Genomic DNA, 8,963 nt, shown 5'->3' with positions numbered 1-8,963 from the left:
TTTTGCTTAGGTTCTTGGGACAAGCTGCAACCTGCAGGTACTACTCTTCACATAGCATGAATATGCTCACATTTTACAGTATTGCCTCTATAATACTCTATAGTTTCTCCTAACCTGAATTATTACTGTAACCTATTCCTGAATTGAGCACATATGTTATCTTCATTCGATAGTACATACCACCTACATCTGATGTCTTCTGAGCTCTATGTGAACAAATTATTTTCTCCCCTTTCTTCCACCAAATTTGGTAGGCAACAACATTGGTACGCTTATATTGTGATCAATTTATTTCTCCCTTTCTTTTGCCTCCATATTTTCCTATTCTATGCTCTTCGACGTTATCTTAGATTCATTCACTCACTGTTGCATTCAATATTGAACTAAATTGATGATTGATTGCAAATCTACATCACTGAGCTTTTTCTTTCACTTCTATTGTTTATGTCAAGGTTACTCCGTGGTTTCCTCAAAGTCGAAACCATCTGACACATAGAGGAATCTTTCATATATATAACTATAATCAAGCAAACATTATTTTCTGTGCCTGTATCATAGTCATAGGAAACGGAGTCGATGCACGTTCCACGATCCAGGACGTCGTCCTAGTTCGAGGGTTGGAGTCTAACAGGGTCGATGTCCCATTATAGGCTAGGTCACCACTCCATCACCGTAGGATCACCGTAGGGTCATGAGCTCGGATCAAGGTTCTCCCAGTGACAGGAGGTGAAGGGGGCGACGGGAGGCGGAAAGGGATGCTACAGAGGAGATCTAACAGGGCTGGGCGGCGGTGGCTTGGAAGGGTGATGGGGGAGGTGCTACAGCGGAGGATTGACCAGAGAGTGGCGGCGCCTTCCAGGGACGATGACAATGGCTGCATTGCATTGTGCCGGTGGCTTTAGGAGAGAGGCAGCGAGGGGATAAGAAACAACGACTGCCTACTGCGTGCAGCTTCCGTACGTGAGCTTCTGGAAGTGTTAGGGCATGTTAACTTGGGGATGGGCTCTATGGGCCAGCAAATGCACCCCATCTAATCCATTGTTCCCCTTTTCTTTTCTTATTTTCCTCTTTTGTTTTTTCATTAGGTTAAGTCCTGAACCTAGGTCTCGTGCTTCGTCCTGGGGTTATCGACCCGGACTCATTAGGGTCGCATACCATGTTGAAAACTTGTCGTCCCTAGGAGGTATACCCCCTTTGTACCTCTCTTTTGTCAAGTGTTAACCCGCGTCCTGTGACCCCGTTCCACGGCTCAGTCAACTTGAATTTCTGGTGACTATGTGTTGAACATTGCAATTTTTCAAACTTGTTGTGTGAAGCTGGTTCCACATGTTTAATTTATATATGCAACAATCCATTTGTTTTCACTTCTAGAAGGGTTCTGGATTGAATTTCATATGATGAGTAGTACAATTTCTGTTCATGTGCATACAATGGATCATCACAGATCACTTTCTGATCATGTACACACAAAGGATTGAAGTGACACTATATACCACACCATGTATTAAGAAACTATTGATGCCAGAAATTCATGCTGGCACCATTTTCATTAGGCGGAATAGGCGATTCCGTCCTTCAATTTCCCCCCAATGTTCGATTTTGTCCCTAAACTATCAAACTGGTCACTTGAGTCCTCCAACTTTCTCTTTTGAGTCAAACTAGTACCTGAGCTGATGTGCCTAGTCAGCCATGGGCGCCCTCTGCTGAGTCATCAAGTACGTGTTGTCTATTTCTCCCCATGTTTTGCTCCATTAACATTTTGATCCGGTTTATCATGGGTAACATTAGGTAATGGGATGAACTATTTATTTCCTAATCTTGTTTACGGTCACTTACGACAATGCCATGACCTGAGGAACTTACATCCGTTATATAAGCTAGGCTCCTGCATCAGAGTCCATAATGTTGTCTAGTCATTCAAAAATTGACTGTTAGACCATTAGATTGAAGAGTTTGGTTGACGAATTTTATACCATTGTTAATTATTGGCAATATAATTGATCTTTTGAGCAACCTACTTACGATAGTGCCCCATGTTTTCCATAATGCTGCAGGTTAAACTTGAGCAAGGTCTTGAAATGTTGAAGATCTTCAAAGAACATGCTAGCAAGACCTCAATTTTTAATGATTTTGGCTCTTACGAGAACCGTCAAAAGTTGATGCAGGAAAAGAGAGAAAAGCAGCAACCACTTCAAGGCCAGGCAAGTGCTACCAAATTGTCATCATTAGTCTCTTCCGTGGTTAAACCTGCAAGAGACTGGAGCTTTCGGATTCGATTGTTGTAATAGATTCTGATGCCTTCTTGCTCTTCACATCGACCAGGGGGTGATGTTTCTCATGAGAAGGACAAGGATGCAATTAATGGGGTGAAGAAACAGGCATTGAGCAAGGAAGGCACTCTTGCTGGGGAAGCGGCGAACACCTCCCAACCTGCAGCTGAAAGCGGTGTATCAAAATGGCAATTAAGCGTGGCATATCTCTTACTCTTGTTGCCCTGGCACACAGTCAATTGTGTGAATGCTGCAAGTTTTGTGGTACCTGCTAATCAATGGGTATCGATTACTGCTGGAATTATAGACTTGAAGAACTGGAGTTTGTTATGGGGGTTCATCATGCGGGTTGGGTCAGTTTTTCCTTCTGTTTTTAGTTGTAGCTGGTTTGACTGGTTCTTGGTGTCTTGCAGCCTGTGTTATGTCCCTTTATATACCTTGTGACATCGGGTTTTATGTAACCCTTGCTTTTCTTTTGCTTGTTTTGGTTTAGATTTATTATTGTTAGGGAAGCAACCGATTTTTGATACATCTGGATAACATTAAGGTAGTTTTTCGTGTGTCGCAGTACTACTGGAGAAAGTAATAAAACAAGAAGACTCTGGGTTTCTAAGTGTGGTTCCCATGCACTGTATAATCTCTCATTGTCATGTTTTGATGTACTGGATTTGGCATGTTTGGATGACACTAACCAAAATTATGCCTGCTCTAAGCATCTCTCTCTTCATCACTCTTTAAGTCCACGAAGCAACAGGGAGCTCTACAGCAGGTCTTATAAGTTTATATCGGTTTTGTTAACATGTGGGTGGATGAATACATCCTGGATGAATGCAGGAAGTGTTATCTTGAATGGTCGGTGTAAACAAGGTGCCTCGTCTAATCTACGGAAAAAAGTTCCCCCCGTCTAGATCCAGAAGAGGGAATTTTTTTTCTGAAAGGACAATACCAGTGATACCGATGTTATTATAGAAGAAGAGAGCTAGTCCTATTTATGAGAAAAACTAGACCAAAACATCTTAACAAATGCCCGATAAACAAAAGGCAAACAACACTGCACTTCGGAAACAATACACGCGGAGTCCGCCAACAGGTCTTCGATGCCAAGCTCGTGGCACGCTGCGACCAAGCAGCTCTGACTTCCCAAAAAATAGACCTCAGCTTCTGTCTTGATGTCCTCATGTCCCCGCCCACGACCACCACGTGTCATCGTTGTCAAGCTCGTCGGACGACCCAACGCAGCAGCTCTGACTCCACCATAGCCCACCTATGGACAGAACGGCGTAGCACCAAAAGAGCATAGGCCTCACCGACAACTTGCTCCTTTAGAGGCCCAGAGTGTTCACAAACATTGCCGAAGAAGGGTCCCGCCACGACTAAGATGTCGGCCACCAGAACACGGTGTATGATCCTCTAAAGCGATGCCTCCAGGGAGGATACAATGCCCTAAGCGCCGACGTCGCCCGTCCAGGAACGGATAAGGTTTTCACCCGAATGATCCCACAGCGAAGAAGAGGGGGAGCACCTTCGATAATGCCGCCAATGAGGAAGCGGTGCCTAAGGGTGTCGCCATTGTCAACCCAGCCAAACGCCTGGCAAGGCTTTCACCCAGGGCACCCAACCCCCACCCAATACCATAGCTAGCACGAGCATGCATCACCCCAAAGCCGCCCCACACCACGAGGCTCCCAGCGGGCTGGATCGGAGAGAATGAAGCAATCCAACAAGGGAAGGAGCCGCCATGGCACAAGGGGACTGTGGACAACCACGCCACGCCCGCCGCGCTGCAAAACTTTAAGAATAGCATGACGACTGGCTGGGCGGAACCCACATAGAGCAACATGCACACCGCCAAACCACCTGCAGATCGTGCATGAAGGCACGAGCACACAAACCACCAGGGTGACAACATGAGCTCCGGTCGACGTGCACCAGACGGCCCACACCAGAGCAGCCACGCTGGATCACCAAAGGTCAAGCAACCAACCACTACACTGCCAAACGGGGCGACACACTAAGCGATGGAACCCAATCAGAACCCACACAGAGCAACGCGTGCGCCGCCAATCCACCAAGGCGACGACAGTAGCGGCGGCACGGCGCGCAACCTGGCAGCAGTGGTGAGCGCAGCCCTGCCCTTGACACGCAAGCCAAAGCATGGCACCCCACGGAGGAGAACGAACCTATCGGGGGATGATCCCTGACAATGAATCCGGGGTGTACCGAACGGTGGGTGCATTGATCTACGTTTCTTGTGGTTGGATCGAATGGACTCAAAAATATATGGATTTTATCCAGGTTCAGGCCTCCCGTGGGATAATAGCTCTACGTCTTGTGTATTTTCTTATGGAATGGATGAACTCGTTCTCTCCCCTTACAAGTCGGGTCCTCCCCCCCCCTCCCCCATATAACAGGGGAAAAGGAGAACAAACAAACAAACTGAGCCAAGCCCTGCAATAGATCTACTCCTGACGAAGCCAACTACTCCTAGCTTATCATTACGGGGGGCATGCATGCCTATCCTGCTCTGGTCACCCTGTAAGCCCTATCACGTCCGCCGAGAGTTATCATGTTCCCCTGTGAGGCCGTCCCGTAGCATTAAATGCTATGGGACAAGTCACTCCAACTTTACATCTGCCCATGACCATGCCTACTGAAAGGAGGTGCCTGGGGAAGGAAAAAACTTGAGTGGACGGCATTTAATATGATTTGACTGGTTAGGTGAGTATCTGCCCTGCGACCAGGGGGTTGGTCAACTGAGCACTGCCCTGGTCGTGGGGTGAAGCCATGGTCTCGAGGATATCAACCGTTGACTAATATTTGGCAATGTGGGGCCGCTTGGTGGGGTGCCCCTTTACTTATTACACCAACAGTAGCCCCCATGCTCCATCGCAGATGTGGTGGACTGAGTGGTTCATCATAGTGGCATGTGGTCGTTGTGCGTCTTGTGGTCGTTGTGCGTCTTGTGGTCGTGATCACGTCCGGTTGCGCCACTTAGGCCCTAGGTAAGAGCATGTTCGCCCTTGGGAGTGGTCGTCGACGCAGCCCGTGTAATGTCCCAAAATGTTAATTACGTAATTAAGCATTCATAATCATCATGACATTATGTTAATACGTATTCGTTTAAGAATTTGAGTTTTAAACGTATTCAAAATACTTGGAATTGGCTTAGACCTCCTTAGGAAGACCCTAAGTACTTGGAGAGATGAAACAAAGAAAGAAGGAAGAAAAAGGGGAAAACATTGCCCCCGCGATCTGACTGGGGTCACCCACGGTCTAACCGCCAGTGGCAGCTATGTAGGCTTGCCACATGGTTTCCCGCGTTCTAGCCGGAAGCCTCAGCGGTTTGATTGCCAGAGCACAGAGGTTCGACTTAATGGCAATCGATCACTCTCTTTCTCTCTCACTCTCACTCTTTTCCTCTCTCTCACTCTCTTCCACTCCACCCTAGAGAGAGAAGGAGAGCTCCACTCGACGCGTTTGGGAAATAGAGATCGATGGAGGAGACCTCCCCAAGCTTCCGGAGAACTTCCCTGAGCTCCTCCCCTCTTCTCCCTCGTCGGAGACACGTGCATCCACCTCAAGCCCATATGCCACCCCAGAGCCCGATCTCTAAATTAGAGCTTCTCCGGAGTCGATTGATCTGCTAGCAAGCTTCCATACACTAAGTTGAGGAATCCCCTACCATTTTCCTGTTGTTTTCGAGCTCAATTTGACCTTTATGTCGTTTGGGCCCAAACTCAACCCTAGATTAGATCACATTCATGGAGTTTCCCAAGTTTGGCTCGGTAAATATTGTCCAAACCACCCTAGAAGTACTTCATTTGTCTCCTAGAGCATTTTGATACCCTTCATAGTCGAAGGTTTCACCGGAGTCCTCACCGGCAACCCCACAAAGGTGCTGCCGATAAGGTCTGGTGGTCTGATCGCCGATAGGGCCGGTCTGACCGCCAGTTAGGGCCGGAACATCCGAATTAAACTCCATGGTCAGGAGTCAGACCGCCAATTAGGGCCGGTCTGACCATTGGTCGATGGTCTGATCGCCGTCATGCCTTCGGTGTGACCGCCAAGGCCCTAGACTCTCTGCACACTCGCGGTCTGACTGCCGCCAGACCTGCGGTATGACCACCAGTCACTCAAAGCTCTATGCACTTAGGTTACCTTATTTGAGGTTCAAACCTTTTCCATCCCGGGTCTTTTGCCGATCTTATGCAAATGTTTTCGAAACGCGTCGCTTTACTATTGTTCGAGCATGCATCATGTGCACATTTTTTTGTTGTTTGTTCATTTATGCGATGCACTCTTGACTTGTTTGGAGAGTGAAATGCCGACAATTCATGTGAGTGAAAAGCAACACCAAGATACCGGAGTTCTGCGAGCGTTGTGCAGGTAGCATCAAGCAAGCACCGGAGCAGCAATGCAAGCATCTAAGCATACTCTACCTATTACTTTGGATCATGTGGAGTCTAATTGATAAGTTATCGCTTTATGTATGTTTTGCATGATTAGTGAGTCGATGTCGGGCTTATATGGGTAGAACCTATGTTGATGCATTCCCTCTACCTTGAATTGATGATGATCCGTATCCTTGTAACCTGGGTTCAATATTGTTGATGTCTAACTTAAAAGGTTAACCGAAATGCTTAGCAATACATAGGTCCTCGGTAGAAGTCGAGCAATGGTTCAACCATTGTTCGTGAGCGTAGGGCTTATTTATTATTCACAATGATAATGATGATATTGGGAGGTACGAGTGGTGAGGATGAGGCGAGATGTGGGCGGTACTAGGGGTAGGTCGGGAGAGGAACCCAAATGCCATAGACCACTTGCATCGTTTAAGCACCGACCGTTGTTGCAGTTGGCTCTAGCGTTTTTGTACTTATTACATTTCGCATATGAGAATGATAAGCCGAATACCTTTGTAGCTGTGACCCTTTGGCTTGCAAGTCGATGGTGTTGTTGGCATAATAGGCTTGTAGGGATATCCAGTTTGCTCCGGAAGTAGTTCTGGATGACCCTTGCACCTATTGGCGTATGATCAAACAGTTGGGGCTTATTGGGAAAGGTTGACACGAGTACCCCTTGCGTGGGCATGTGTGGACACGTGAGCTGAATGGTCCTCGAGTCATGTAGGTAAAGATGTACCCCCTGCAGGGTGTAAGAATAATTCGAATTGGCACGCTCTCGGTCATGAGCATGCTTTTGTCCATTTGCAGCAGTCATAAAGTTTCGATGTGGGATGATGGTATGTGGTGTTGGGATAGTTGGTGATGTCTATTGTTGAGGGATTATGGTTCTTTTATGGATATGTTCATGATGTTGTCGTCAGGATAGTATGATATGCCTGGTTAAGTGTAGATGCTCACACATTGATGTCAAAATTGTATTTTGCATATAAATCTACTTAACCTTGTGGTCGTTTCTTGCTAACATCTAAATGCATAATCCTTGGAGTCGGATTATTTATATTTACCAATTATGGATTAAGTTTTGCGAGTACCTTCGTACTCACGCTACTCTTTCAGGTGCTACCGTCGAGGAAGAGGTAATATTCGGCTACTTCACGCCCATCGACGCTAGCGACGGGCAAGAATAGTGCATACTCTATGGCATGTCTTTTGGGGTGGTGCCTAAGGGCATATGACGTTGCCCTCCTCTTGTTGCTAATAGCTTTTGTTTCCGCTACGTAGTTCTCTAGTAACTAGGAGTGAAACTGGTTCTTGTAGTCTCATACCTCTCTTTGGCTGTAAATTGTTAGAATTTGTAATCCTCTAAGAACTTGTAATATATTTTAATTACTCGCTCTTTCTTAAGCTTTGTTGTGATGGCTTACGTTGGAAAGGCGTGTGTTCCGATCTTGGGCACAAAACACATACGGGACTACCGGGATGATATTTTGGTTAATAATTGCAATCGTGATTAGGCAAATGATCGACTTAATGATTAATTAGAATATTATTTAGACGGTTCCCCACAGCTCCTTTCGTGGTCGACTCAGGAAACCGTATCTTGATGGGAGGTTAAACGTTCGGAGAGAGAGAGAGAGAGAGAGAGAGAGAGAAAGAGAGAGAGAGAGAACAGTGCCAGGCCCGAGGGAATTTCGATTCCCCAAGCACGACCTCTCAAAATTCGAAAGGACCGGACCCTGCGGTGGTTGAGATACAGCGACAACAGTTTAAATTGGAACGTCGAGGTCCCTCATGAAGCTTTATGTCATCTCCCTTAGCCTTCAAGCCTCCGCGCCCAGAGCCCTTCATCTCCACCTCCATTCTTGCCACTGAAGCATCTTTTGCCGTCGTCTGATGGCGCGCACCGGCAGTGAGCCTGCCTTCCCCAAATCCAGGTGTGATGCGGCGAGGCTGAAGCAAATGCACGACATCAACCAGCTCACTCGCCGCATGTCCTCTAGGTACCACTCTGAGGAGAGGGCGCCTACTCCCTGCCTGGGGGAGATTGTGATGTTCGTCTTTTCTTCTTGGCCGGCCTCATGCCACCCTTCTCTGAGTTCTTCACCACCGTCATCTCCTTCTATGACATCTGCCACCTCCATCTCAACCCCAATTCAATTCTCATGCTGAGCAATGCTCATATGTGTGAGAACTTCATTGGGGTCAAACCGCGCCTAGAACTTTTTCGGTTCTTCTACACATGTCAGTCGGTGATCGAGCTGTTGGGAAACGGGCAGGCTACGCTAGC

Source organism: Phragmites australis, chromosome 7 (genome assembly GCF_958298935.1).
Source record: "Phragmites australis chromosome 7, lpPhrAust1.1, whole genome shotgun sequence".
NCBI lineage: Eukaryota > Viridiplantae > Streptophyta > Magnoliopsida > Poales > Poaceae > Phragmites > Phragmites australis.
Note: the sequence above shows the minus strand (reverse complement) of the source record.